Source organism: Lepisosteus oculatus, chromosome 9 (assembly GCF_040954835.1).
Source record: "Lepisosteus oculatus isolate fLepOcu1 chromosome 9, fLepOcu1.hap2, whole genome shotgun sequence".
Lineage (NCBI taxonomy): Eukaryota > Metazoa > Chordata > Actinopteri > Semionotiformes > Lepisosteidae > Lepisosteus > Lepisosteus oculatus.
The window spans coordinates 5,240,312-5,253,551 of record NC_090704.1 but is presented as its reverse complement, the minus strand read 5'-3'; the positions used below and the strand labels follow the sequence as shown (position 1 = coordinate 5,253,551).

General features: G+C 39.7%; 1 long non-coding RNA gene across 1 annotated transcript; it reads right to left on the bottom strand.

Annotated features, from left to right (window-relative positions):
- Positions 1-5,370: 5,370 nt before the first annotated feature.
- On the bottom strand, positions 5,371-12,000 carry LOC138241311 (uncharacterized). Its single transcript, XR_011190539.1, has 2 exons — positions 11,756-12,000; positions 5,371-6,659 (listed from the first exon to the last, which is right to left on the bottom strand). It is a non-coding gene; the product is annotated as an uncharacterized lncRNA (long non-coding RNA).
- Positions 12,001-13,240: the final 1,240 nt, after the last annotated feature.

The window sequence follows — 13,240 nt, the reverse complement described above, 5'->3', positions numbered from 1 at the left end:
TGAACATTTGTCATCAAGCCGACGCTGAAACATTTTTCAAAACGTTATTAATTTCTTTTAGATCTAGTGAGAAGAAAGATATGAATACTGCCTTCTTAAAGAAAAAAAACAGTTGTTGTGATACAGCTGTATCATTTAACCTTAATTTAAAACAAAACTATGGAGATGGATATTTAAAGTGGTGCTCTACATGTATAATCAGATAACAGACAGTCTAACAAATCTAACAGACTTAGGGTTTTACAATACCATTAAATTCCTTAAAATGGTGGTTCCAAACCTTCAGTGCACATTATTTATTGTGAGGAGAAACTCAGAAAGTACATAATGTACAAGATGGGCCATTCACAGTTACACAAAACTGTCATGTGCCACTTTATAATCCATTTTAGTGAACTGACACAAATTATATTTAACATACGGGGCTGTGATGATACACAGAAACACCAAAGAACGATAACCCCAACAGAATGCTATGCATGACAATCTGGTGTGACACTGTAGAAGACTCCACAATAAAAACCAACACCAAGGAATTAAGTTATTTTGTCTAGCTAAAATATATTCTGCTTTAAAACTAACATCACTTAATCCTGCAACAGATTCACAAAGGTACTATCAGGAGTATGAGAAAGCCATAGGACGTGCACTGATATTTTATTGAACAGAAATGACAGAGGGAAATTGGCTATGCCTATGGCTATGTTATTCTCACAACCGAATTGATCAACAGGGTCTGCAGTTAAAGTCGTGTGATCATAGCTGATGTGACAACTCCTGGAAGCAATACAAGCTGTGCAGCCGTTTTGTGTTCTACTATACGTGAGCTTGCACATACCGTCTCGTGGGGTTTGATCATAATCAACTCACAAAGCTTGGCCAGCCATCTGTCTGTTCACTGGAGTTTGAACCCTCGATGCCACAATATTGTCCCAGCTCAGCCTGCAAAGGGGTCAGTAGGAGTCAGATCATTGAGAGGAGCATCCACGGGACAAGGGTCACAATCTCTTCTGGCATGAAAATCACTGTCGCACAAGCCGCAAGAGGATGTGCATTGTCCTCCTGGAATGTTATCAAATCAGGATGAGCCTGCAGGAAAGGGACTGGAGCTCTGAAGCGCCTAGACTCTTGCCCAGGCCATCGCCCCTGGATTCCAACATTGATTTCTCTCCTGTACTTGACTAGTGAAACGTTCTGCACTTGCTTGTGTCCAGGTGATCGACACAAAACCTTGATGAGTCACTAGAGAGGACTTGGCTCCACTTCTAGTGAGCCCATCTGAAGAGTCTCAGCCATTCTATGAATTGGCTACATTACTCTGCTCTCCTCCCTACTGATCGCTGATGTGTGGGGAGCGTTCTGGCGCACTATGGCTGCCGTCGCATCATCCAGGTGGATGCTGCACATTGGTGGTGGTGGAGGGGAGTCCCCATTACCTGTAAAGTGCTTTGAGTGGAGTGTCCAGAAAAGCGCTATATAAGTGTAAGCAATAATAATAATAATAATAATAATAATTATTATTATTATTATTATTATTCTCCAACAACAACAGCATGAATGCATTGACCTCGCAGTAAGAAATACTGGTTCCTCCCCATGTTGGCATTCAGCAGGTAAAATCACCTGTGCAATCAACATCCTCTCTAATAAGGCGACTTAGTGTTTATGGAACTGTCAGTCATTCGAATGTACCATGGTCATGAACAAGCAATTCATCAAAACAGCACCAAGACACAGTTAATCAGCATTAAAAGAGTGATATTTGTACAGATAAAGTGATATTTTGATTTCAAAGTTGTCCTAAGGTATATTCATTAACAATCACTTTTTTTCAGCTGACAGCCTATCGTGGGTGTGCCAGAGATTTACAGCATGCTTATGTGACAGCCCTCTATAAATTATGTTATATACTTTAGTAATAATGAAAACAAAAATTCTGCAACTCTAGGCCTAGTGGAATTCTTTTTGATGTCATTCTTTGTTTTGGCACCCTGTTTAAAAATGAATGACTCACCGATATGCACCTTTTCATTTGCTGTGACATCCTGTTGGCAGTCAACAAACAGCAACTGCATTGTAAATCCCCTGTTTGACAAAGCACCCAAGCAAAGGACCAAAAGAAGACAATCTCAAAGTTTTTACTACTAGATGTTCTAAATCTTTCATTTTTTAGTGCAGGATAGTTTTAATACCGTTTCACTTACAATTTCATGAAAGATTATGTTGATAGAAGCAGTGTGTATATGAGAGCCATTATTGCAAAGCTTAGAAAATATTGACATCAGAAAACCGATTATCTTGCTCTTGCAGGATAGGATCTTTTTCAAAGAACTGCCCCTCTTCACCGGCAGTACAGATTTTAGGTTCCATGATACCAATGAGACAACAGGATAGTCAATGCCTTTTACATATTTTATATATGATAAATCAATAAATTTGAATTGGAAGACAGCCTCTCAGTGAGGGTAAGAAATTTTAAGCTATGAATTATAGTAATGAAGAATGGGGTGAAGTTCTTCAGTATCACTTGTTGATTCTAAGTGTTTCAGAGATCTGTTTGAACTGCCATAATAGCATTTCAGTTTCTTGTGTATTATTTGGAAACAGGACCTGCTCCTCCTTTCTAGGATTTGTTGTTTCAATAGAATCCAAGGCTCTCCTTCAGGCGAGATGAACATGATCCGTGTTGGGTTGCGAACAGAGGTGGAGGATTTAAAACCGGTCCTGCAGTCTTTACTATTTGCACAGGTGATTTCTGTCTCAGTCACTGCAGCCTGCGGCAACTGCTCTGTCCTGTTCCTTTCTAAAGAACGCCGTATTCCCACAGCACTGCAGTGCTGCCTCTCTCTGGCCAGTGAAACAGGTGGTAACAGTATCTTGGCCATTGTACGAGAGGTGCATGCTGGGCAGAGATGCTCTCCTGTTTCAGGTTCTCTAGAGTGCGTTTTTCTTTCACAAGGGGGCATGGATGAAAACAAAGCTGTTTTATAATAATACAGACTTTTTCTTACCACCACAGAAATTAAGTCTTCATTTGTGCCTTTTATTATTTATCCTTTCTGGGCAGATGCATCAAGCCCTGTACAGTACATTAAAAGTAGCCTTAGTCTTCCCCAATATCATAGTGCAGAGGGCATTTGAATGCACTGACATCCATACCCCATTCCCAGGAATTAATTTTTATTCAGTACTTAAAAGTGCTTTAAGCAGTCATGGCACTTAAGCAGCTGAATGTTTAACGAGTGTCCCAGGACTGTATCCTTTAAGGAGCGCAAATGGGGCCCACTGGTGTAAAGATCTGAAAAATACATCAACACTTTTTTGTTTTATCTGTAACTTTCTCCCAGGGAGAAGTTTTAACTTTAGCAAGAACACTGCTGGCAATACCTGCTCGGCACTATATCAAATGCAAGTAATGTTATTAATTGCTTATAATATGCATCACCTACACCTGTCCACTCATTCTTGGAGGAAGAGCAGTTTAAAAGGACAATACACAATGTAAAAAGTGTGAAGTTTGCAAATTCTTCAGTAACTCATCCAAACAATGTAAACAAGGATTACAAATACTAGATACAGGATATGCTTAAAAAAATCAGACCTCTGTCATTGTAATATTTACCTAATCTTACTCAACGTGTTACACAAGGTCATTTTTGTACTACTGCAGTCATAATAGCTAAAATCTTGCAGGATAGATAATCCATAGATTATAAGAGCATAAATTTAAACTATTTAATTATGTGGTTGTCTAGCGCCCTCTACTGGATTCTTCTGTTACCGTTTAAAATTTTGTTTTTCCAGGGACACTTGAGAAGGCAAACCGCTTTAGTCACACGGCGATCAATATGAAGGAAGGGAAAAGGGAAATGAAGAAATCGTAGATACGGACCATTGAGGCAATCAGCCTCACTTTTAAGTAGTGGAAAACAAATGCATTTATTTTGCACAAGCAAAAATGAGCAGAAAGAATAAAAAAATAGACCAGGAGGCAGTGACCTCAACAGAGGCTTTAAAGGCAAGACAACATATTTTAAGTTCGGCACAACCTACAATCTTTTGACAATAGGATAAGGATTCTTCAATGAGCATTCCGTCTGGCTCTCAGTTAAGAGACAGGAAAAGTTAGGTTAATTCAAGTTCATTGTCATTTTACTCACACACAGGTATATGGCATAACGAAATGCTATTTAGCTAGCTCTCAGACGGTAAGTTGTACGAACAACAACCATACAATTATGCAAGAAAAGAAAGACGGAGACAACAGGCCATGTGCAAAACAACAACAGCTGTGCAAAATCATACTTCAACAGAATGTTAAAAAAAGGATACAAAAGTATGGGGAGTAAACGTCTATGACATGTGAGGTAGAAGTAGACTTCAGTGTGCGTTTGAGTTTTGATAGAGAAGGCACCGTAAAAATCGTAGGTGAGAGAGGCTGGGTGTTTAATACTTTGATAGTGCAGGGGTAACAACTGTCTCCGAGCCTGGTAGTCCGGGCCCTGAATGCTCTGGTACCGTCTTCCAGACGGTAGAGAAGTGTGTTTCTCAACAGGGTAAGACGTGCGAGGCCTGTTTTATGTGAGAGATGGCTATCGGTGTGCTGGCACGGCCAGTGTGTGGCCCGGGTAAAGTCTGTATACAGACTTTGATGTATTGGTGTCTATCGTATCTTCAACTGCATTCTAAACCCTTCTGTTTCTTTGTGCTGAATTTTTTCCCCACTGGTGTTGCCAGTCTTGTTTTTACTTTTTCCTGTAAAGAGCTTTGAGAACATGCCTTTAAAAGGAGCTACATAAACTAAAAGTTATTATATTAAATTTGGGTAAAGAAGTCCCTCCTGTTCTTAGTTTTGTTCTCCTGCCTTCTTTCAAACACCAACTGGATGTAATTCATGTATCAATCGGCTATCAAACAGGTTAGATGGGACAAATGTCCTCCTCTCAACAGTAACCTCTTATGTTCTGTTACTTGCAGATGAAGAATAAGCAGATTATCTGTAGTGAGCCACCTCCTTACTGTGGAGCAATCACGTTGCACATCTGATTGTGAGCCCAGGCGAAAGATGGTAGCTCTAAATTAGGACAATGTTCTGCTTTATTTTCTTTTTTAAATGCTTTTAATTCCATGAATTAATGATTATGGATACTGAAAATCCTTGTTGCTGAGTAAAGGCATCTGATAAACAGCATTGGTTCAGTGACTAGTGCAATACCTATTCAGAAAGAGAGTAAACAATGATGTGACTGGTCCTAGTTTACCTGCTGGAGTACATACATGCACTTGGTTGTCAATACACAAATCCTTTACACAATGGAATGAAACACTGCGATCTCTACAGTCTCTCCAACAAAAAAAAACAACATGAGCTTAACGGTGCTAAAACTGTTTATTTTGAAGAAACACATTAACTTCCTTAAATACCACTGTTAACTTGTAATTACAAGGCTTAGATGTTACAATTACAATGGGCATTTTGATTGTATTTGTTGTTACAGCTGTCAGAGCTCTCATGCAGGCATTTGTAAGCAGAACAAGACTTTAAAATGACCATTGCTTAGATTTATAGAGATTTTCCCCACCACTTGGAGTTTCTTGCAAGTGTTTTGAAGTAATTTTGTCATGAAGGTCCCTGGAGCGTCAAGCAGATAGCTCCAATGCCCACACCTGGCCACTGTAGCAGTCATTGAGCTTTGGCATCACCTTATACAGAATGGAAAGTGGTGCCAGGAAGACAGATACACCTGGAGTCCAGAAAGACCAGCTACAAAGACTGTCCAGCTGCTCACGATACTGCATCAGTCCATTCTCAGAGTTCTACTGTCCTCAACAATCTTTACTCTTGCAGGTTTGTGCCTGATGGGCTGCTTCTCAACATGAGGGGGAAACAACTGGATTCTAATTCACTTCTACAAATGTCTGTCCCCACTGGCTATCTGGTTTTAAAATACAACCAGCTTCGTGGTCTCATTCTGTCCCTCACCTGTCCATATCAGAAACCCTTTACGCAAACCTAGTTCTTAATAATAGCCACACATTTGGTATGATTGAGACACTTTAAACAGGTATGTTGGAACCACTCCTTCATGTTGCTGCTGCTATTGTTCCTCGCCTTTGATGAGCGCAAAATCGTCTTTAATGAAATCTAAAATAAAATGACACTGGCAAAACGGATCCAGTTGCAGCTGTGTGGCTCCGGCTGTGCCCTCTGGTCACTGATTCAGCGTGCATTCATTGGCATTGTTCATTTACCCGTCAAAAGAGCTGTATCTTTACTAGGGGAGAATGCAGAATCTAAAAGGGTTCAGTGCATTAAAAGTATATGCCATTGTTCAAATAAATGGAGTATAGAGGAAAAAAAAAAACAGAAGACAATATTCTGCTCTACCTGCTTGTCACAGAAAGCACAGGAAAAAAAAGGATGGTGGCTCTATAATTCACCCCCTCCCAAGTAAAATTTCAGGGAAAAGTGCTATACATCATAAACAAGCTAGATCAGAAAACAATGATACAATTTGTATTGTTGTGTGGATGTGATCAGATGAGAATTAAGACAGTTGATCTGCTTGTTTTCACAAGAGCTGTCCTTTGCTCTCTCTGCTTCCTTTGTCCAATACACAGGACTACAGCTTGAAAGAGGAATGATCCTCAGGACTGTTCTGGGGAGAGAATGCACAATCAGGGATCAGAGCTGCTGTATCTTTTTCCATTTGTTTACAAGGCAACAAGGTTTTTGCAGGCACAAAGTATTTAAAACTTCTTTTATCAAGGAAAAAAAAACGAATGTGACACTTCTTCAGTCCTTTGCCTACTAAACAGCCATATTTGTATCCACCGAGTGGCACTGCTCACTCTTAGCTCTGCGACACTTGTGTCTTGTTCCTGTTTGCTGCAGTTTGTGGTGGGTGATTTAATTGTGGTGCTTGTGCATGTACTGTCCATATATGGGATTCTTTAAACAGGAGTGGCTTAGAGGCTCATTTTACACAAATTCACTTCAGTCTTAAAAAATACTTTTATAGTGCTTCCCTTTTATTAAAGGTCTTTAATTGTATACCTGTTTGCACGTGTATAAGTCAAGTGATTGCCTTTTGTTGCATGTTGTACCCAATTGGTTTTTCACTATTCTTGTTTTCTTACCCTGTTCTACACTGTCCAGTAAACCTGCTAACATTTAAGTATTTAACGTCAGAGATCAGTGTCTGCATTAGGGGAATGCCTAAGCAAACTATGTATGAGCAGACGCTTGAGTACAATGAAAGAAAACTAGTACAGTACTGGAATTAGAGAGGAGCAAGTTTTACTGTAAATTGTGGGATTTTGGGGTACATTGGTTTGAATGTAAACCATCTTAGATAAAGGCACCAGATAAATATTACTGCTCATTAGGGCATCAGTTATGAAAATAATTTAAAAAAAAAAGAATATGTTCGGACTTATGTGGTGAGTTACAGTACATGCATTAGGGCAAAGCTTCTATAACAATAACCAGAACATACAAATGATTTTGTTTTTACTCTGCAGAGTCTGTGAAGGGCATACTGTACCACAGCTTAAATTATTGCAGCATTTTATTAGAATTTTATACATCTATGGTGAGGTCATAAAAAAAAATCTTTATCTCCCTGTCCCAGAACTATGAAACATTCCCATAGTACAAGTGAATATACTCAAAAAAATTCAAATTTGCATCACATGCTTCCTGCTGCTCCCTCTCTCTTTTCAGCAGCAATTCACAGAGATGAAAGGGAAAAAAAAAGCAGAAGATATTTCATTTCAATGCACATGGTAAGGGAAATTCAACACTGTTTTGCATGACCTCAAACTCAGATGTTTTCCCACAGTTTGCAACTTGGATAAGCGAAGCTCTCCATGCTTGAGCACGACTGCGGTAGAGTATACTACAGTTTGCCATGATACACTTTTGGACAGGTCCCTGCAAGAGCCGAGCCACCTCAGACCCAGGACGTGCCAACACAGCACATGATGTGAGGTCCCTTGAGAAAAAGCCCCCCCCATCTTCCAGTTGTCATCCCCGTTTCAAGATAAATAGGATGATGCTTACAGGTTTTCACAAGAGGTTCCCTGCAATATGAAATCTCCTGACAGTATTATCCTACACCAACAAAGATGCCTTGTTCATTGTGCACAAGAAAGGGAAGATGAAATATCTTATAATTGCAGGAGCATCTCCATTTTTTGGAAGTCAAAGACTTCTCTTGTCTGTGGCGTTAGTGATTGCTCCTTTTCTGCTTGAGTGCTTGAGGACTGCAGACATCGTGGTGATTGATGGGGGCTATTTTAAACATACTTCAGCCTTCACTGGGGGCACTGGTAAAAGAGAAGGGGTGGTATTTTTCTGTTTTTCACAACTCATAAAAACCTCCTGGCTAATGTGCATGGAAGGTTATTTTCACAATTTGTTTCAGTTTTCCAAAACCTGTCCCAGCCTGGTCTCCAGGGAATAAGAGAATACTTCAGGCTCCGACACTGGATTCTACTGACCCCTTCACTTGTAGGCAATCTTTACAGATAGTACTTGACAATAGTCTGAGAAAAATCACTCTGCCTGAAGTGAAATTTGAGCTATGTGACCATTAACACCATGCATCCCATGATCTTCTATTAAACAGAATTTGTCTTTACATAGAGAACAGTTAATTTTCTATTTGTGGGTTCAGGAGTCCATTGGGTCACAGGAGGATCCGTTCATTATCAGAAAGCAGCTCACCGTGATCTGGGTTCAACAGGAAGCACAAGGTGGGACTATGCCCTAGTCAAGAAACCTGTTCATCACAGAGGACACACACAAGCGCAGAAGGACAATTTTCAAAACACCCATTAATGGAGCCAGAGCGTCTTTGAAAGGTGGTCGTAAAATGGAGCACCTCATGAGATGCAAACACACCAACCCAGGGAGAACATGCAAATTCCACACAGACAGTGCTCCAGGCTGGAGCTGAAACCAGGACTCTAAAGCTGCTGTCTCACAGCTCTCACCTTTGTACCAATGTAGGAGTGACAAAGGGTTATAAATAGTTTGAATGGATGCATCCACTCTTTCTAAAGCTTTGGTGATTTATCTTTTTCAATGAGAAGAATTTTTTTTGTAATATTCAATTGGATATATTTTACATTTTTAGCCATTGTTAAGAGATTAGTGGGTTCCAGCTGGATCTTTCCTTGTCCTCTGTGTGCACAGATATGCTCATTACTTTGAAGAAACTCTGGTGGCGATATCCCCATCTGTCCTGCCCAGGGGAGATAAGGTTTTGAACTCCTTTACAAAGGCTTCTACACGTGCAGGGCTATGACTCCATGAAAACCTGGTGGTCTTACCGTTTCTGCTTCTGATGCCTACTATTTTTCCCATTTGCTAATAGGGTCTGGTCTCCTGATAATTCCCAAAAGTGGAATGAAACCTGACATCCTTTACTTCATACGGTAGAGGTTTAAAGAAAGGTAAATGCACAGCTGCAAATTTCAGACATTTACACAAAGCAGCTGAAGTTCAGAATACCTGCAGCATAGCAAGCTTTCTTTTTGAAAGATGTCTTTCTCTCCGATTTACACTTGTGTACGTTTTTTTTTATTTTGAGGAACACACAATTATGGTATAGGAGTCTCTTGGTCAGGTGGTACCAAATTGCTTGCTAGATATGCGTCACATCTTTATCGTTAAAAAACTATATGCTGTACACTGAAAAACATAAGCATTTTCATGGGTCTATAATAACATGTAATCCATGTTAAGCTTCATAAACCTCTTATTTTATCTGTAGTTTCAGTTATTAAGTTAGCAGCATTAATACAATTATACGTACTACAGCTAATGACAACACTACGTACATAACTGCTGCTCCTACTTTTGCTTTCATCCATTCTATTAAAAATGTCAATGCTACAGAACAGAACAGGTTGCTGATCTAGAAGTGCAGTAAGTGAGGATCTGTGAGTTTGATCTCGTAAACTGTGTGGAGGGTACTGGAGAACTGCATGACAGTTCTTGGAAGATAAAGAGAAATGTAAACTACAAGTATCGCAATTTCCCAGGAGGCACCAATGAGCCTGTCGGCATGGATTTCTGAATTAAGAGAGCGTGGGTTGAGTGGAACGATCATTGGTTATGACTTGATAAGGAAACTTCAGGAATGTTCCAACATCAAAGCAATTTAAAATGAATGGGCATAATGGGCAAGATGACAAAACTCTGCAGTCCTCCAGATTTCTTCTTGTCACAGCATATTACAAGCACTCTGAGAGCAAACCCATTGTGTGCCTTTCTCTCTCTCCATTCTTCTTATTAATATCAAAATATTTTACCAAACAGTATGGCAGAGCATTCGATTCCCAGGTTACAATATGTGTAACATTTGTTTTTCTTTTTAACATTTTCTTGGTTCCCGTTTCTGTGTTAAGCAAAGAAAAAAAAAATCAAGATATTTATTAAGAATGGGTCTTATTCTGAGTCAACAAAATGCTGACTGTAATACTGAAAGGCTGATAAAAACCTATTCAATACTTATGCATCAGTAAAGGACCAGTATCTTTCATTAGCCTAACATACAATATGAGAACACAAAGAGATTAAAGACCCTTCTATAACCCAATACTTTCAGCAGTTTGCTGCTTCTCCCCGAGAAAATAATCAGTCCAATTCCGACATGAGACTTTTGATTTGTACTAGATTGCATTTTACAGCATTATTACATGCTACAAAACACAAGCAAGTATAATAAAAGGGATACAGTAGGTATGAGATAGAAATTTAGATGAGGAAGCTGTTCTATACACATTGTTAAGTGTTCTCAATAGATAACTTTTCCCCATCATTACTCCTACACATAAGAATGCATTTACTTCAGCATCAATCGATTCCACAAATAGGTCCAAGAAATGCCATAGGGTGTTTTTAAGAGCTGCTAAAATAAATCAAGCAGAAAATACATTTAACTGAATATGGCAGTACAGCTTTTTTTTAAAATATTGTTCAAAATCATAAACGATAGGCATTCATCACATTTTCACTACAACACCCAACTTTATTTGACATATGGTGGCGTTTGTCTCCCTCTTGTGGAAAACCTTTGCTATTCTGTGTTAAGATCGGAAAACGGCTCCTGTTCATTGCTACAGAACTGGTTAATCGGCGAGGCTCCACAGTCAACATTAAATATCCTGCATGACTGAATTTACCTTTGTCACATGCTGTGAAATAATCAAGGAGAACATTTAAGCCCATACCCTTTATTTCTCGTCCTACACTACATCGGCTTTAAAGTGTGAACTTCTTTCCACAGGCAAAGTTGATCACATGATACCTGCCTTAATAATATCAGAATGCACCAGTCACTGATATACAGTGGTTTAGATTAAGATGACAGGTGTACTACGAAATAAAAACGCCTTTTAAACCATTATCTGCTCCTTCTCGTCGGGAACAAGAATGGGAACACGGATTTAAACGATCCGAGAAAGGTATGATAGGGATCGATACAGTGTGCTTGAAGATGACAAACAGGAAGCAGTAGTTACTAAATACAAGGACCTTTTAAAGGAAGTTACCAGATTCTGCCCAGCACTCATACCCATTTATTATACATTACACAGTCAGATACAAACTAATAAATGAAAAACACGATCCATTCATGACTATTTGGAATATTTAAGCCTACCAGGGAAAGCCGGGTTGCTGGCGGATCAATAGGAGACGCTCTTAGCTCTGAGCTTGAATTTGAATTTCTAATCCACTTACTCTGTATGGTGGTCATGGACACGGCACTCCTTTCAGGGGAGGGTCATTAAAGATCCCAGGGCTCTTCTGGGGAAAGAAGCAGCATTGAGTCCAGTGTCGTGGCCAAATTCCACTCTGGTTTCCATAATCAAGCCTTCCTAATGTTGTCCTTTAATGCTATTGGGGAAGTAATTTCTTTTTTAACCAATCTGCTGTGTTGTAAGGTTACAGGTGGGTGACAGAGATCTAGAACTAGACAGAGGATAAACTCGAGTAGTAAATGAAGTATGTCCCTTCCTACATTCAGACCCTTTAAAAGGAGTGATTATCCAGTCGATGGGGCAGTCACTTCAATGGTGCACAGGCAGAGGCTGATGGTAAGGCACTTATATCCTCGTTAAGGCAATTTCTTTCACCTGTGTAAACTGAGCGCTACCAGAACACAGAGCTGCAGAGTGATGCAAGCAGGTTTTTTTTCTCAGTTTTTGACTTTCTGAAGATATCTTCTGACAAATAACTCTTTAGAACATTTCTGTCTGAGCATGTGAGCTTGTTAGAAAAATACTGTTTGGAAAAAGATGTGCGAGGATCATCTGAAAGCTTTTAAATGGTCTGAATACTTACTGTATACAAGGCACTGTATGTGAAATTGTTTGTGATCCTATGGGTTGATAGGCGCTGTAAAAAATGCAAACAACTAATTACTGCCACTGCAAATTCTATTACTACTAGCAGCACTTACAAGAAAAAGATGTGAGTTCTGAAGCCAGTTTTGGTTCCATAATATCTCACATCCATTCGTTTTCTGTAAGTGCTCCGTCTAATAACGGGTCACTCTCTGCAAGTGAGAGCAGCATCCGGGATACATCTGTCCATTGCAGGTCACACACATCCCAGGGGTGATTTGGAAATGCCAGCTGATCTAGATGAAAGGTCTTTAGATCCATGGACCACAAAGAAACAGGAGAAAACTCCACCTAAAAGATGCTCAAGACAGAAACCACACCCAGAACCCATGAGCTGTGAGCCAACATCACTGATCTCCTCACCACCCTGTAGCTACATGTTTCAAAACTAAAGGGATCCATAGTACGGACAAACTAAGACTTCTAATAAATGAAGACTGACTAAAATAAACATACTGTACACCGGAGCACAAAAAGCCGATTAGTCAATCCCCTCCCCTTGTAATGTTAGAATAAATGAAAAACTTTTAAAAAACGACACGGTAAAGCACCCGCTTCTCAGATTTCATTTCAAGTGATTGTTTTTAGCTGCTAATTTCTGTGTGGGAAGCCCCCACACGCTCTCGTCTCAGGTTCGACAGCTGGTAATCCCTTCACCCCTGCAGATTAAAAATCAAAATCGGCAAAGTCTAGCTGAGGTGCTTACTAGCTTTCTTTGTAATGAAAAGATGAAATATTTTGTTTTAACACCGCGTAGCAGATCCCCCAGCTCTGGTAGCGCGGAGTGAAGGACATACACTCTTAAGTCCCATAAATCCCC